The sequence below is a fragment of the Schistocerca piceifrons genome, chromosome 1, assembly GCF_021461385.2.
Source record: "Schistocerca piceifrons isolate TAMUIC-IGC-003096 chromosome 1, iqSchPice1.1, whole genome shotgun sequence".
NCBI lineage: Eukaryota > Metazoa > Arthropoda > Insecta > Orthoptera > Acrididae > Schistocerca > Schistocerca piceifrons.
The window spans coordinates 351,670,154-351,689,296 of NC_060138.1; positions in this window are offsets into that span (position 1 = coordinate 351,670,154).

Sequence of the window (19,143 nt, forward strand, 5' to 3'; positions counted from 1 at the left end):
GAAGCGCGTAGAACCGCTCGGCCACAGCGGCCGGCGCACGCTTGCATTCAACATTCTGGCGGTTATACCGGTTATTAATGTACTAGCATTTCACATTTGCAATGCCTTATGTTGCGCTGATATTAACTTGTTACCTTGCAATCACTTGAATTTGTTACGCAGACAAACGTATTCCCGAAATTTTACTACTCTACATTAATTTTTTTTGGTGCAGCGGTTTTTTTTCCATCAGTATTTATTTCTGAAAACAATATTTGCTTGCAGTACGGAACGTTGAAAGGCAGAACATGAAAAACTGTGAAATGTGCTTCTCGGTTTAAAAATACTAAGCAACAGATCTGTAAATATGTGATAAGTGAAAGGAAAATAAATAAATAAATGAAAAGCCAGCTGGTGGTCATTTCTCGTCAAAAAGTGTACTGTCTCTTCATTTTTGAGGAAGAAAGTAACTGGAATGAGCTCACTTCAAATGCTGCAGAATTGGCTTTTTCCACTTCAGCAGGACTGCGATGGCTTTATTTTCCAACAGGATGGAGCTTCACTGCAATCTGAACGCTCGATATGGCTGACGGGACACCGAGACACTGCCCTGCATTCTTGGCCTCCAAGATCGTGAGACATGACCCCACGAGATTTTTTTCTTGTGGGGATATGTGAAGGAAAGCGTGCTCGACTTCCCTTTACATCGTGACATAGAAGGCGTGAAGAACAAAATAACAGCCGCCATAACGTCTATAAAAGCGCATACATTATGTAAAGATTATGACGAATTTAGCTATCGTCTAAATGTTGTTCGTGCTGACGCTGCTGGTGGACACAGAGAGGATCTGTAATAGCATAGCTAAAACTTTAAGATTTTGTGGGTATTTTGCAATTCATGCCATCTTTGTAGCATATTACCATGAATAGATATGGTGTTTTGAAATCATATCATTCGAGACGTTACCCCCGCACGAACGAAAAAATGGCTGATATCGAAATAAGTGTCCAAGGAATAGAAAAGCAACTGAAAACACTCAACAGAGGAAAATCCACTGGACCTGACGGGATAACAATTCGATTCTACACAGACTACGCGAAAGAACTTGCCCTTCTAACAGTCGTGTACGACAAGTCTCTAGAGGAACGGAAGGTTCCAAATGATTGGAAAAGAGCACAGGTAGTTTCAGTTTTCAAGAAGGGTCGTCGAGCAGATGCGCAAAACTATAGGCCCATATCTCTGACATCGATCTGCTCTAGAATTTTAGAACATCTTTTCTGCTCGCGTATCATGTCATTCCTGGAAACCCAGAATCTACTCTGTACGAATCAACATGGATTCCGGAAACAGCGATCGTGTGAGACCCAACTCGCTTTATTTGTTCATGAGACCCAGAAAATATTAGATACAGGCTATCAGGTAGATGCCATTTTCCTTGACTTCCGGAAGGCGTTCGATACAGTTCCGCACTGTCGCCTGATGAACAAAGTAAGAGCCTACGGAATACCGGACCACCTGTGTGGCTGGATTCAAGAGTTTTTAGCAAACAGAACACAGCATGTTGTTTTCAATGGAGAGAAGTCTACAGATGTTAAAGTAACCTCTGGCGTGCCACAGGGGAGTGTTATGGGACCATTGCTTTTCTCAATATATATAAATGACCTAGTAGATAGTGTCGGAAGTTCCATGCGGCTTTTCGCGGATGATGCTGTAGTATACAGAGAAGTTACAGCATTAGAAAATTGCAGCGAAATGGAAGAAGATCTGCAGAGGATAGGCACTTGGTGCAGGGAGTGGCAACTGACCCTTAACATATACAAATATAATGTATTGCGAATACATAGAAAGAAGGATCCTTTATTGTTTGATTATATGATAGTGTAAAAAACACTGGTAGCAGTTACTTCTGTAAAATGTCTGGGAGTATGCGTGCGGAACGATTTGAAGTGGAATTATCATATAAAATTAATTGTTGGTAAGGCGGGTGCCAGGTTGAGATTCATTGGGAGAGTCCTTAAAAATGTTGTCCATCAACAAAGGAGGTGGCTTACAAAACACTCGTTCGACCTATAGTTGAGTATTGCTCATCAGTGTGGGATCCGTACCAGGTCGGGTTGACGGAGGAGATAGAGAAGATCCAAAGAAGAGCGGCGCGTTTCGTCACAGGGTTATTTGGTAAGCGTGATAGCGTTACGGAGATGTTTAGCAAACTCAAGTTGCAGACTCTGCAAGAGAGGCGCGTGTAGCTTGCTGTCCAGGTTTCGAGAAGGTGCGTTTCTGAATGAGGTATCGAATATATTGCTTCCCCCTACTTATACCTACCGAGGAGATCACGAATGTAAAATTAGAGAGATTCGAGCGCGCACGGAGGCTTTCCGGCAGTCGTTCTTCCCACGAACCATACGCGGCTGGAACAGGAAAGGGAGGTAATGACAGTGGCACGTAATGTGCCCTCCACCACACACCGTTGGGTGGCTTGCGGAGTATAAATGTAGATGTAGATGTAGAAAAAAAAGGTAGGTAGCGAAACGGGGTATGTTCCCCCACAACCGGTAGCAAAAGATCATTACCGCAAACCATTTTTACTTTGCTTATGGACCAAAAGTTATGTATATGTAGATGTAGATGACATATTTAGTATCGTAGGTAGTGCTCGTCGGTAATTCAGACGTTCCTGAGTTTCTTGTGCCTTGTTAATCCTAACGAAAAATAATGAAACGTTGGATGGTTTCCTCTCATTTGTGGGACGGGCGTTTGGGAACTGCACGGAGGTCTAGAGCTGGCGACACCGTCTAAGCTTCAATCGAGGACGGCCTTTTGTGGGCGGATGCACGGAAGGCGTGGCGAGATGGACCCGTTAGCGTCTGTTCTGCTGGAGATGTCATTAGCGGACAGTCACAGGAAGCGGGCAGCTCGCCTTCCAGTTCTCGCCGGGCCTTCCGAGGGGAGCGCGACGCGAATGGCAGGAAAGGCGGATGCGGCCGCGTCAATCTGTGTCAATGACCCGCTTCGCTGGCCAATGCAACCCAACGCAACTCACAGTAGCCTGTGCGGTGGCAGCCTTATCGCTGCAAGGTCTGCTTCCTGAGGGACCGGTCCGAGGATCCACCCGCTCCTGCACAAGGTGGGGACGTTTCACTTTCTAACGACTACTAACTTCGTCGTAATACGAGGACTCTTCAGGGCTGACCGATATTTCTGAGAGTTAATTCGTAGAAAGAGTGACACTCACTATACTGCCTCAGCGTCTTACGTTACTCCCTGCGAATGCCCACGCTTTCGAAATTAGACTAACACTTTTCTCAATCTTCTTAAAACCAGGAAGTGTTCTGTCGTCGTAAGTAGAGCTGTTGACAACGTATAGAAATATCGCTTTTTTTTCCAAAAGGACGTCGTTATACAGGGTATCCATAAAGTCCCTTTACAACTTCAAAATTTTACTACGACGGCAGTTGTTGAAATACTTTAACAAAATTTCTTTTATTGTAACCACTGTTTACTAAAGTTTCTATATATACTAAAATTTTATGTTTCAGATACTTGTTGATGGAAGGAACTGAACCTCTATCAAATGGCAACTCCTCAAGAGAGGGCACAATGTGTGTCCTGGTTTATTGAGACAAAATCCGATGTTCAGACTCAATGAAACTTCAGAACGAAGTACGGAAGAGATCCACCATTGCACGCTTCAATCCGTGCATGGTACAAAAAATTTATGGAGACAGGGACATTGGAGGAGCGGGCGACCAAGGACATCCGGGGAAAACATCAGTCGCGTTTTAAACGTCTTCACTCGTTCACCTACGAAGTCCATCCGCATTGCTGCCAGACAGATGCAATTACCAAGTTCAACTGTGCATAAGGTCCTCCACAAGAACTTATGGTTGTACACTTACAAAGTGCAACTGTTACAGACACTTGAGCCAAATGACAAGCCAAGACGGACAGAATTTGCACTCAACATGCTGGAACGTCTTTCGGAGGATGAAGCATTGGCTGGTTCAAATGGCTCTGAGCACTATGGGACTTAACATCTGTGGTCATCAGTCCCCTAGAACTTAGAACTACTTAAACCTAGCTAACCTAAGGACATACAACACATCCATGCCCGAGGCAGGATTCTAACTTGAGACCGTAGCGGTCACGCAGTTCCAGACTGAAGCGCCTAGAACCGCACGGCCACACCGGCCGGCAATGAAGCATTCCTCAAGCGAGTTTGTTTCAGTGACGAGGCAACTTTTCATGTTTCTGGGAAATTAAACAGACACAATGTGAGAATCTGGGGATCTGAACAACCCCATGTGACTAGGGAGCTTCACCGGGATGGTCCAATAGTGAATGTGTGGTGTGGAATCAGGTGCAAACGAACATATTTCTTCAACGAGTCAACAGTTACTGCCGATGTTTACCTCGACCTTCTTACCGGATATGTAGCACCACAATTGACTGACTTACAACCAACTATCATTTTCCAGCAAGATAGTGCACCACCACATTGGGGACTGCATGTCCGTTGGTTCCTGAATGAAACATTTCCACGCAGATGGATTGGGAGGGATGGGCCAATTCCTTGAGCACCGTGTTCGCCAGATATCACTCCATTGGACGTTTTTATGGGGGTTTGTAAAAGATATTGCGTATCAAACACAGATACGGGATACTGCTGACTTGAAGAAAGGATTCGTAATACCATTGCCAACATTGATTACGCTCTGCTACAGTGGACAGGGAGCGAAATCTAGTACCGCCTTGATGCACTTCGTGCAACTAAAGGCCCCCGTATAGAGGTCCATTAAACACTGTCAAAAGAACTTTTATAAACACTGATTACAATAAAAGAAATGTTGTTAAAATATTTCAACAACTGCCGTTGTAATAAAATTTCGAACTTGTAAAGGGACTTTATGGACATCCTGTATATCGTCTATATTTTTCTCCTGATATTTCGATAGCGAAATGGTAATATGGAGTGACGATAATTTTTTTTCACATTTTTTGGTAAATATTTGAAATCATTCTTTTGAAATTGTATAGAACATAATTTTACTTTCACTGCATGAATGAGCCATACTACTTTTTTTATCTTCCATCATGACCAGTCCTTATTTTTGACTGCGTGAAGCAAGTATAAGTGGCACAAAGAAGAAGTCAGACTGCACTGGGAGGGTGGCGGTGTGAACAGAATAACAAGATTTGCGATTATTTATTTTATGTATCGTGTCAGAAGCAAACTAAAAACAATATTAGATACATTACTACATACATACATACATTATGGTTTATAAATTAAACTAGTCAAGAATGAAATAAATGATTAGACACAGATTGTGTTGTCAAACATAAGGTAATTTTAATCTATACAGTGGATGCCCAAAAATTTGCAACGTCCAGTGCACTTTGTGTAGCGTTTACGAGGTCCTCCATGGTGCACACAGTTGGAGGTAATGTGCATTGTAGCAGATATGTTGATGTCTGCACGGCAGCTCCGCAGTCACACTGGAGAGAGTCCACCTGGAAGCCCCACCTCTCCAGATTACTCTTGGATCTTGTGACAGAAGAACGCAGGCGGTTGAGTGATTTCCATGTGGACTATTTCTCTGTGTGGCCCGGGGGAAAAACTTCTTGCGGGATCAGCCACTCCTCCAGATGCTGGCATCTGACCTGCCATCTCTTCTCCCGGTGTTGATGTGGAGTGTCAGCGAGTGGTTCTGTACTGTGAAGGAAGCTCTTTCTAGACACAAGTCTTTGCTGTGCCGGTTGGTGGCCATGTAGTGGGTGGGCTTCGGATGTTAATGCCTTCTTCATTTCACTCCGTGCTGCTGTATCTCTTCGAATGTCCGGGGGGGCTATGCCGGGTAAGATTTCCGATGTGAACAAATAACACAAAAGTTGCTTTGAAAAACAATTTTAACCCAACTAATGTCCTATCGTCAGTCTTCAAAAACAGTTTCTGAAAATAATGAACAACAATCCCAATGGTCTTTGTGGTGAGCGGAATCGGGTAAGGGGTAATGCTGGCGTAATCAGTTCTTGGCGATACTGACAGAAACTGTGGCGTTTAACTTCACCACCCAATTTTGACACTACAACAGCTAGGTCACTGGGGTTGGCAAAAACCGGAAAAACGGGGAAATCGACATGAAGCTTTCCGGACGAATCCCATATGTGACGAAACCGAATAACGGACCCATCGGACAGCTTTTATTGTGCCACTTACATGCAGTTACCATAGTTAGCAAAGTGGTTATCGGGAAGCGTGAACGTGCATCGTTTTCCTTTCCGTTCTTGCTCTATGGGGGATAAGCAGGCTGCTAGCTTGTTGATGTGCACAAAAAATGGTTCGAATGGCTCTAAGCACTATGGGACTTAACTTCTGATATCATCAGTCCCCTAGAACTTAGAACTACTTAAACCTAAGGACATCACGATCATCCATGCCTGAGTCAGGATTCGAACCTGCGACCGTAGCGATCGCGCGCTTCCAGACTGTAGCGCCTAGAACCGTTTGGCCACTCCGGCCGGCGATGTGCACAATATCTAATACCTAATACTAAATCAGTACCTAAATATATAGCTCTAAAACCGGCAATATATCTACAATGTGAATCTGATATTTTTATAGGCTGGAACGCCGATATCTTTTGCTGTCGATACACCGGTATATCGATACATTTTTCGTAATACTGTGGGCCGATAATATTTTTTAAATATCGATATATCGGAGTCCCGAAGTTTTTAAAAACATCGACAGTCCTCGTTGTAACGTAAAACCCTAATTTCGAACCTTTTCTTTTCATACGTTATGACTGGAGAGTGCGAGTTCTGTCAACAACATGACATGCCTTGCAGCGGGGCGAAAAAAAAGGTAAGAAGATAAAAGTTAAACGTTCCACAGACATCGAGGTCATTACAGACGATTAGGTGACCATAAATGGCTGTACAATAAAGTATTGCCTTTGCTCCCAAATGCATATGATCTTGACGCTATTGAACGAGTGAGGGAACATAACAGATTTGTCGAAAAATGTGAGAATTCCTCGATTATCTAGTTCAGGTGTGTGAATCCTTGAACAATTGTCGCTGCAAACAGCATGGAGAGAAAGCTGAGTCACTTCCAGTTCGAATAGTTTTTTGGCGTGTATTTAAAACGCCGTTGCCACGGACACTAGAATGTGATGACAACAATGTGATTCGATAGTCTCCAGGTCCCGAGATCGAGTCTCAGTCCGGCAGGTTCGTTATTCGTGTAATTGCTAGTTATAGAAACAAATTAACGTAGCACCACTCGTATTTTGCATATGACTTGTGCCATTGTTTCTGGGGCAATGATGGTATTTATTGCACAAAATAGAGCCGCGAGAATAATAGGTTGTGCTAACTCATTGTTGACTTCAGCGAGTAATGCATTTTAACTACATTTGCAGTCTGTAACTCTACGGCACTCACTGTTATAAAACAGTATACATTTTCAAACACATAATATAAAGAAAGTTTACGTGAAAAACTTGGTGATTTACGAGTATCCGTAGTATGGTGAGACGTCCAACAGCATATCAAATGTACCATTTCGTTAGGATTAGTGTCAATCTGCTACAAGGCACATTAAAATAAAGGGATTACTAGACCAGTATTCTTTGTCTTGCTTTACTTTAATTTTCTACATCTGCATGGATACTCTGCAAATCACGTTTAAGTGTCTGGCAGAGGGTTCATCGAACCACCTGTGAGGAGATGCTACACACCCTCAAAAACTTGTCATCCTTTGTCTGACAAGGATAAAATAAAGAGCGTAATTTATAACAACGTTCCCACACAGTTACATGAAAAATGTGACTGGTGAGATTGACAACTAAAACTCTACGAGAAAAGGATTGAGAAATTTTGGGTTCAAGTTAGGCAAAATTCGTATTTTGAGTTGTAGATTATATACTGTAATCATAATCATATAAAATTAAATTTTGCAATGTGCCTACCGTAATATAAAAAACATATAAGAAGTGATAAATAGTGTAAAAGCGCTAACTAAAAGTGACAATGACTTCAGAATGAATATATACTACTTGATGCTGTTCCAGCGTCAGAATAAAATACGAACACTGGTTCCGTGTAAGACGGAACTGATCTTAAAATAAAAAGTATACTTCGCCCAAATGATGAACATAGTAAACTAATCAAATAACTAACATGTAGTGGCTGCCAAGTTAAGGGAAGTGTATATCTCGGCTACCATGTCAAGACACACTAAAAAGCCAAAGAAATTGGTACACCTGCATAATATCGTGAAGGGTCCCCACGAGCACGCAGAAGTGCCTCACCATGACGTGGCATGTACTCGTATCATGTCTGAAGTAGTGCTGGAGAGAACTGACACCACGAATCCTGCATGGTTGTCCATAAATTGGTATGAGTGCTTTGCAAGACATCCCAGATATGCTCAATAATGTTGATGTCTGGGGAGTTTGGTGGCCAGCGGAAGTGTTTAAAATCAGAAATGTGTTTCTGGAGCCACTCTGTAGCGATTCTGGATGAGTGGGGTGTCGCATTATCCTGTTGGAATTGCCCAAGTCCATCGGTATGCATAATGGACATGAATGGATGCAGGTGATCAGACAGGATGCTTACGTACGTGTCACCAGTCAGAGTCGTATCTAGACGTGTCAAGCTTCCCGTGTCACTCCAACTGCATACGCCCGACACCATTGCGGAGTTTCCACCAGCTTGAACAGTTCCCTGCTGACATGCAGGGTCCATGGATTCATGAGGTTGTCTCCATACCCTACACGTCCTTCCACACGATACAATTTGAAACGAGACTCGTCCGACCAGACAACATGTTTCCAGTCATCTACAGTCCAATGTCGGTGTTGACGGGACCAGACGAGGCGCAAGCTTTGTGTCATGCAGTCATCAAGGGTGCACGAGTGGGCTGTCGGCTCCGGAAGCTCAAAATTGGTTGAATAGTTCGCACGCTGACATTTGTTGATGGCCCAGCATTGAAATCTGCAGCAATCTGCGGAAGGGCTGCACTTCTGTCGCGTTGAACGATTCTCTTCAGTAGTCGTTGGTCCCGTTCTTGCAGTGTCTTTTTCCGTCCGCTGTGATGTCGTAGATCTGATGTTTTACCGGAGTCTTGATATTCACGGTACACTCGTGAAATGGTCGTACGGGAAAATCTTCGATACATCGGAGATGCTGCATCCCATACTCGTGCACCGGCTGTAACACCACGTTCAAACTCATTTAAATCTTGATAACCTACCATTGTAGCTGCAGGAACCAATCTAACAACTGCGCCAGACACTTGTCTTATGTAGGCGTTGCCGAGCGCAACGCCGTATTCTGCATTTTTATATATCTCTGTAGTTGAATAAGCATGCCTCCACCAGTCTCTTTGGCGCTTCAGTGTATTATTTCCATTAAGACGTTATTTTCTTAAATGCACTCTCAGCTTTGAATCATAATTCGTTTTTTTTCTTCTGTTTCCAAGCAAGCAAACTGCTTCGCTTAACGATGGAACGCGCAGTGTAACAAAGAAAAAGGATAAAGTATGGAAATTGTGACTCCAGTGTCACAAATTTTTAAGACATTTGTTACCACCAAGATACAAAGACGGAAATCGTTACTTCCGATTAAAACGTGTACGTGCACATAAAACACACGACTCGTGGTCAGGAACGACCCGTCTCATTTGCGGACTGCTGTGACTCGGAGCCAGATTCTAAACAACCAGAAGGCCAAGCAAGCTCCCTTTGAATCGTGCCGCGTCCCGGTGATGCCACGATACGGCTGCGAATAAACCGGGGAATTTATTAGGAGCAAGTCTGCGCTCATGACTTTTCTCCGCGGCGCGTGTAACTGCGGCAGTAGCTGTGGGCCTATCTCACAGCGATCCAGCCGCCGCCGTCTCGTCGTTTTGGTCCTTCTCGTAGTAATTACGTGCCGACACCCGGCCAAATGCACTGACGCCGGAAACGTAAAAAAAAGGGGACAGGCTGAAACCGTGCACAATAAGTCGAGGTGAACCGCCTTCGCAACACTGGATAACTCCTGTAAATACGCTTTATAAATACGAAGGTATGTCTACGAAGTTGCAAAGTAACACTGTAATGCTTTCAAATTAGGCAGTTTCAAACTTTTGTTAAGCTGCGAAAGAAAGGCAGGAATAAAAGTCTTGCTGGGGTTGGAGGATCCTGTTATGTTTTGCCTGTGTTTCAGAATTAAATGAGGTTTTTTAAACGTCGCCTTCTGGAAAACACAATATATTTGTCTTTTTTATGTACTGAGACATGTGTCGTACCTATGTAACATCTTCCGTGGGTCTCAGTTCATTGCTGTTAAAATATTCACGACTGTCTTTCTATTTTAGGTCTGAAAACTATGAAACGTTCATTCTTTAATTTTTTTCTTTTGATTGCTCATCTCAAACTACCTGAATTGCGATAGAGTATTTGCAAAGATTGGCTTGCTTTTATGATTTTTTTTGGAATGCAAAGCAGTCGGAAGCATTTGCTTGGACAGTTATTATTTTTGAAATGCTTTTTCCGAGATTAAAAAAATGGCTCTGAGCACTATGGGACTTAACATCTGTGGTCTTTGTGGTCATCAGTCCCCTAGAACTTGGAACTACTCAAACCTAACTAACATAAGGACATTACACACATCCATGCCCGAGGCAGGATTCGAACCTACGACCGTAGCGGTCACGCGGTTCCAGACTGAAGCGCCTAGAACCGCACGGCCACACTGGCCGGCATCCGAAAGTAGCAGCGGTTTATGTTCTGTACTTACGTTTTCAGTCCAGTCTTGTGTCTTTGGGGTGTTTCCTTTTTTGCTGGTAATTAAGTACACTGTTTGTTACCTACTTCGCACTTCAATCCCACTTCGTACTACACGTTTTCACACACGAAACGAAATTTGGGAGGAAAATGATGGAGTCGTACACATCGAGAGACGCTATGTTATTGTCGCTAATCAATTGGTAATCGTTTGTGTGGAGCTCTTTTTGAATGTTTGGTGACAGTTTCGACAGTTTCTGTGAAGCATCCGGTGTGTGTGTGTGTGTGTGTGTGTGTGTGTGTGTGTGAGAGAGAGAGAGAGAGAGAGAGAGAGAGAGAGAGAGAGGAGGTTGAGAAGCAGGTGCTTTTGCATAACCGATTGTGTTTGCTCTGAGGAAGTGTCTTTATCTGCAAGAAAACAACTAGCAGTAAATTCTTGGTTTTCTCAAATTATGAAACTAAAAGCCGCAACAGTTAACGAAAATAGGAGACTACTACAGTAACCTAACAAACCTCAAAATTGGAAAATAACTTAAATTTTGAAAGAAAAATATGCATCACAAAGTTATTTTCTGATTCTACGGAAACAATTTTGCCAGACACTTGCCGATTAATCTCCAGGGAATGCAGACACCTTGCAAACCCTCGACCTTCCAGTATGCTAATCCGCAAGGTACGAACGCGGAACACCGTTATATACATAAAGGAGCAAGAAATACTCTCAACAAGAAAGGATACTTGTCAGGAACGACGTGCTCTCGTAGTTGCAGAGCTTACAGAGACAAAACAAGGAGAAATCTTGCAACTGGATCATCCAGACATTTCACTGGATATGTTATAAAAATATGAAAGTAGGAGTTGCCATAATTAGAAAATCTTGCATGTAGTGAATAATGATAGGCATTTCAGAATACAATAACATAGTCTAAACATGTATTTTGTAAACTAAAAACCGACGACATTGTGGTGAAATACGAAATCACAAAGCATTCAACGTGAATAATCGGTCCTGTCTCACCTCTTCCGAATAAACGTACGAAACAAAAGTTGTTGGAGAAAAGAGGTTCCTACTCAATGGTCTGAAGATGACCACAGTAGTGGTCGAAAGCGGTCACCTTGATAAATAAATCGTGATCAAGACTGTTTTTAATAGTAAATATCGACGATTTTTGCCTTTATTCGAAGACTTGGGAGAATGTGTTAGTTTCAAGTTTGAAGTCGGATAACAAATGACAAAAGAAATACTTTCTCGTTTGTTGTTGTTGTTGTTGTTGTTGTTGTGGTGGTCTTCAGTCCAATGACTCGTTTGATGCAGCTCTTCATGCTACCCTATCCTGTGCAAGCTGCTTCATGTCCAAGTACCTACTGCAACCTACATCCTTCTGAATCTGCTTAGTGTATTCATCTCTTGGTCTCCCTCTATGATTTTTACCCTCCACGCTGCCCTCTAATACTAAATTGGTGATCCCTTGATGCCTCAGAACATGTCCTCCGAACCGACAATAGCCCATCGTCTGTGAAAGAATATTTCTCTGATAAAGTAAGAAATTCCATGTAAATTGATTTCAGACACCATGAATTAAGTTCGTTAAACAAGAGTCTAAAACTGACATGGAACGTAAAGTTAGTACAAATAATATCGAAGCAGCAGTTGTTAAAACAAGATTTTCGTGTCACATAGCTCACTAAATAATGGAGAAAATGCAGTAGACAATAAAACAAATAAAAAGAAATATTCAGCAAAAACTGTGGCTGGTTTAGTGACATTTGTGACAACAGCCGCAGTGTTCTCATATCATTATGAATAAAATAATGCAGAAATTATAAACTGGTATACCGAAGAAATCAGGAAAGGCCAAGAAAGAGGCGGGCACTTGACGTCTGAAGTGTAGAAGGAGAAGAAGAACTACAGTAATTTCGTATTTCGGGAAGTATTAGCAACAAGTGAAAATGATCATACAATGTAGACTTCCTTGCGTCCCTGCTGAATTTTGTTTTATGGGCAGGTCGTGGACCAAGTCCCACTGCTGTTGCTACCGTTCTGTCTCCTAATGCTGGAGACATTATCAGCATCAGCAGACGAAAATTAACGCACAGAAATACGCGTTGGATCTTGGGCTAATGTCCATAAAACGAAATTCACGAAGAACGTGAAAATGAACCGTTGCGTTCGAATCTGAAGAATTACATTACTGCAGAGGCGTATGTCGCTATGGAGTTTGCTTAGAAACTGAGGCAGAAAGTCGCACACTTCAATAAATTCTGACTGCTTACAGAAATCCTACGGAATATTTTTTTTATCGTGTCATAAATCTTCTCATCACATCGGGCACGCAAACATTACCTGATATTCCCATCTATGAAACAATACATACATCTAACCACTGGCAATTCACGAAATCACGTCTGCTTGTGTAAAAAATTCATGGAAGCAGAATTCTGAATGCGCGCTGACGTTGAAGGATGGGAGAAGCTGGCGGCGTTCGCTACTTTACCTATCGCTCGCGCAAACAGGACGAGTTCGACAGGTTCGTTTGCTCTCGGGCATCTCATCTAGAGAGGATTATAGGAGATACTGCACCCAGATATTGATTTTGGCCGACCAGGGCAGAAAACAGTCCATCCCGCCTGGAAGACACTATACGCAATCTCTGGTGTTGTAGAACGCACAGCAGGAACGACGTGGAGCAGCTTAGCTCTTAACGCTGTTCTGTTTATTCGATTCACTTGCCCGTATAACTGATTTCGTAACATATCTTCGTTCCGCCTTAGTGTACCCGTCCTCTGGCTGTTGTCTATAGCCCGCATCTCGTGGTCGTGCGGTAGCGTTCTCGCTTCCCACGCCCGGGTTCCCGGGTTCGATTCCCGGCGGGGTCAGGGATTTTCTCTGCCTCGTGGTGGCTGGGTGTTGTGTGCTGTCCTTAGGTTAGTTAGGTTTAAGTAGTTCTAATTTCTAGGGGACTGATGACCATAGATGTTAAGTCCCATAGTGCTCAGAGCCATTTTTGTTGTCTATAAAAGTGGCGGTTCTTGGGAGGAGACTTCCTTCAGGCTGCGGTTAAAGAGACGGTCTTTCCTTAAACCTCCTAATTAGGTTTCTAACAACTGTTTCAGAGGAACTCTGTCCCGCAATATGGCAGAAAATCCAAGGAGATTTTGCTCGTATGTAAAGTATACCAGCGGCTAGGCGTAACCAATACCTTCGCTGCATGATAGCGATGGTAATGTTTCCGGTGACAGTGCCACTAAAGCGGAGTTACTAAATACGGTTTCCCATAATTCCTTCCCCAAAGAGGATGTAAATTTTTCAGAATTCGAATCAAGAACTGCTGCCATAATGAATAACTTATAAATAGATATCCTCGATGCAGCAAAGCAACTTAAATAGCTAAATAAAGGCAAGGCTTCCGGTCCAGACTGTACACTAAGCAGATCTTTTTCAGAATCACAACCACAACCACCACCACCACCCAATTCGATCGATTGGTGACGTGGGCTTTTTGAGTCGGCGCGCGACGTAGGATCCCTGCATATTTTTTCCATTTCTGCCGATCTTGAGCTTCACGTTGCCAATTCAGTCGGACTACCTTCTTTAAGTCTCTGTCCCATCTGTCCAGTGGTCACTCCCTTGGTCTTTTTTGGTAAATTGGGCTCCAATCTACTATTTGTTTTTACCACCTGCCATATTTTCTTCGGGCGACTTGAGCAGCCCACTGCTTTTTCAAGGTATTCACTCTTTCCATTAGGTTACTGGCCGTTGTTAACTGCCTTATATCACCTGCACCCTTTCTGTTTTTCATTGTATTGCCCAACATTGATCTTTCCATTCATCTTTGGCTGCTATTAGTTTACTGACAATGAACTCATTTAATGTCAAAATCTCGCATCCATAATTTATTACTGACAGTATACATTGATCAAAGACTATTTTCTTTAGCTCCGTCGACATCTTGGACTTCAAAACTGAGGAGTATCTTCCATAAGCTTGTCAGCCTAATTTAATACGTCGAAAAATTTCCCATTTTAGGTCTCCTTTCATATTTAGCAGCAGATAACGCATATTCTGTGCCCTTTGAATTTGCATACTCCCAGCACATATATTTCCCTCCCGTGTCCATTCATTCTTCACGATCTTGGTTTCATCACAGTTCATTTTTAGGCCAATTTCAGAGCAGACCGACCCAAGTTAACCAGTATTTGTAGTTCTTGTATACTATTTTTCATACTTTTCGGAGTATATTGATACAATAAATGGTTCAAATGGCTCTGAGCACTATGGGACTTAACATCTATGGTCATCAGTCCCCTAGAACTTAGAACTACTTAAACCTAACCAACCTAAGGACATCACACAACACCCAGTCATCAATTGCACAGGTCACACCAATTTTCAAGAAAGGAAGTAGGAGTAACCTGCTCAATTACAAACCCATACGTGAATCTGCAATACGATTTTGGAACATAAACTGTGTTCCAACATTATGAATAATGTATAAGAAAATGATGTATTGACACAGCCAGCACGGATTCAGAAAATATCGTTCTAGTCTAATACAACTAAGAGTTTGGTTTCATAGAGTAATAAGTGGTGTCGACAGAGGGTCTCAGATTGATTCCATATTTCTAGGTTTCCAAAAGGCTTTTGGTGCCGTTTCTTGTGAGTGGCTTCTGATCAAATTCCGTTCCTAGGGAGTATCGTCTGAGTTATGCGACAGGATTCGTGTTGTCCTGTCAGGAAGGTTGCACTGGGCAGCTGACAAAAAGTCATCGAGTACAACAGGTGTGATACCTGCCATTTCCGTAGGAGGTATTATAGTCTCTCTGCTGTTCCTAATCTATATAGTTGATTTATGAGACAATCTGAGCAGCCCTCTTACCCTCTTAGACTGTTTACAGATGATGGTGTTATTTACCATCTAGTAAATTCATGAGGTCAGAACCCATCGCAAAATGTTTTAGACGAGATATCTGAATGTGGTGCGAAAAGTGGCAAATGACTAAAACATTAGAAACTGGGAGATCCTCCACATGAGTACACGAAAAAAGAAAGAAAGAAAGAAAAAAGGATCGATTACACGAGTAATAACACAGATTTAAAGGTTGTAGACTGAACTAAATACCTAGGGATTAAAATAATGCCGGCCGTTGTTGACCGAACGGTTCTAGGCGCTTCAGTCTGGAACCGCGGGACCGCTACGGTCGCAGGTTCGAATCCTGCCTCGGACATGGATGTGTGTGATGTCCTTAGGTTAGTTAGGTTTAAGCAGTTCTAAGTTCTAGGGGACTGATGACCTCAGAAGTTAAGTCCCACAGCGCTCAGAGCCATTTGAACCTTTAAAATAACAAACAACTTTAATTGGAGCCGTTAGACAGAAAATGTTTTGAGGAAGGAGAACCAGAGACTACGTTTTAGTGGCAGAACACTTAAAAGGGCAACAGGAAACTGAAGAGACTGCCTATACTACGCTTGTCCGTCCTCTTCTGGAATGTTCTTGCGCGGTATGCTATCCTTACCAGACAGGATTGGACATAGGACGAATTTTATCAACGGCAGCTGGTTTTGTATTATCGCGTAATTCGGGAGAGAGTGCCAAGGATTTGATACGCGAGTTGGGGTGGCAATCATTGAAACAAAGGCATTTTTCTTTGCGGCGAGATCTTTTCACGAAATTTTGATTTCCAACGTTCCCCTTTGAAGGCGGAAATATTTTGTTGATGTCCACATCCACAGGGAGAAAATAAGAGAAATCAGAGCTCGCACAGAAAGATTAAGTGCTCATATTTCCGACCCGCTATTAGAGAAGGGAACGGTGGAGAAGTAGAGAAAGAGTCTGAAGGTGGTTCGAAGAACTTTCTGTCAAGCACTAAGTGTCAACTGCGGCGTAATGATGCAGATCTAGACGAACTTCTCACTCACCCGAGTAGGCCACGGGGTGGTTGTTTGGAAGAAAACATGCGAGTAACGAAATGCACTACTGGCCATTAAAATTGCTACACCAAGAAGAAATGCAGAAGATAAACGGGTATTCATTGGACAAATGTATTATACTAGAACTGACATGTGATTACATTTTCACGCAATTTGGGTGCACAGATCCTGAGAAATCACTACCCAGAACAACCACCTCTAGCCGTAATAACGACCGTCATACGCCTGGGCATTTAGTCAAACAGAGCTTGGATGGCGTGTAGAGGTACAGCTGCCCATGCAGCTTCAACACGATACCACACTTCATCAAGAGTAGTGACTGGCGTATTATGACGAGCCAGTTGCTCGGCCACCATTGACCAGACGTCTTCAATTGGTGAGAGATCTGGAGAATGCGCTGGCCAGGGCAGCAGTCGAACATTTTCTGTATGCAGAAAGGCCCGTACAGGACCTGCAACACGCGGTCGTGCATTATCCTGCTGAAATGTAGAGTTTCGCAGGGATCGAATGAAGTGTAGAGTCACGGGTCGTAACACATTTGAAATGTAACGTCCACTATTCAAAGTGCCGTCAATGCGAACAAGAGGTGACCGAGACTTGTAACCAATGACACCCCATACCATCTTGCCGGGCGAAACACCAGTATGGTGATGACGAATATACGCTTCCAATGTGCGTTCACCGCGATGTCGCCAAACACGCATGCGACCATCATGATGCTGTAAACAGAACCTGGATTCATGCGAAAAATTGACGTTTTGCCATTCGTGCACCCAGATTCGTCGCAGAGTACACCATCGCTGGCGCTCCTGTCTGTGATGCAGCGTCAAGGGTAACCGCAGCCACGGTCTCCGAGCTGATAGTCCATGCTGCTGCAAACGTCGTCGAACTGTTCGTGCAGGTGGTTGTTGTCTTGCAAACGTCCCCATCTGTTGACTCACGGATCGAGACGTGGCTGCACGATACGTTACAGCCATGCGGCAAAGACGCCTATCATTTCGACTCCTAGTGATACGAGGCCGTTGGGATCGAGCACGGCGTTACGTATTATTCTCCTGAACCCACCGATTCCATATTCTGCTAACAGTCATTGGTTCAAATGGCTCTGAGCACTGTGGGGCTCAGCATCTGTGGTCATCAGTCCCCTAGAACTTAGAACTACTTAAACCTAACTAACCTAAGGACATCACACACATTCATGCCCGAGGCAGGATTCGAACCTGCGAACGTAGCAGTCGCGCGGTTCCCGACTGAGCGCCTAGAAACAGTCATTGGATCTGGACCAACGCGAGCAGCAATGTCGCGATACGATAAACCAAAATCGTGAAGGCTACGATCGACATTTATCAAAGTCGGAAACGTGATGGTACGCATTTCTCCTCCTTACACGAAGCATCACAACAACGTTTCACCAGGCAACGCCGGTCAACTGCCGTTTGTGTATGAGTAATCGGTTGGAAACTTCCGTCATTTTAGCACGCTGTAGGTGTCGCCACCGGCGCCAACCTCGTGTGAATGGTCTGTAAAACAAATCATTTGCGTATCACAGCATCTTCTTCCTGTCGGTTAAATTTCGCGTCTGTAGCACGTCATCTTCGTGATGCAGCAATTTTAATGGCTAGTAGTGTAGTACTCTGAACCTGGTGGCATATTCGTTACCGAGTAATGAATACATACGAAGCGCATCAACAGCTGTAGCGACAGCACGTTTGCCGCCTAGCCCGGCCAGGTGTGGGAACGCGGGCGTAGCCTAGCCGCGCTGGCGACAGCGCGCGCCGTGCCGTGGCTATCTGGCCGGCTTATCTCGCGTAAACACCGCGCTGCGCTGTGCCACATAACGCCCCCGCAACGCAGTGCAATGCAGTGCAGACCGCGCGGCATTTCGCTACAGCCTGCCGTCGCCGCTGCCACTGCCGCCGTCGCTGCTGCCGCCCGCATTTCACTCACCGTGCGGCCACAGTGCGCAGCGCTGGGCGTACACGTAACGACCACAGTGATAATGTTTTATTATTGTTATTGTTGAAGGAGGCTAACCAGGCCGACCCTTCAGTCATCTTGCAAAATCCGGCTCGTGTTCCTTGACTTCCACTTTAACACTGGCGCTCGAAACAAGTCCGCACAGTCAACTAAGAGTGCATCTAAAATGGATCCACATTCCTCCAGATTCGAAATAGAGCGATTGTGTGACGCTGTGTCGTCCAAAGTCGCCCATCCTAAGTGCCTACATTGGCTTCAGCTAACTATCGATGGGAGCCAGCTGCAATTTGTGTGTGTGTGTGTGTGTGTGTGTGTGTGTGTGTGTGTGTGTGTGTGTGTGTGCGCGCGCGCGCGTCGGAGGGGGGAGGGCTCCAGTGACTGACTGTAAGGATGATTTCTTTTGTGCTCGTTTCTGCTAACAAAGAAACTTATCTTTCATAACAGACTTAGAAAGAATGTATGGAAGCACTACTTTGGTGACG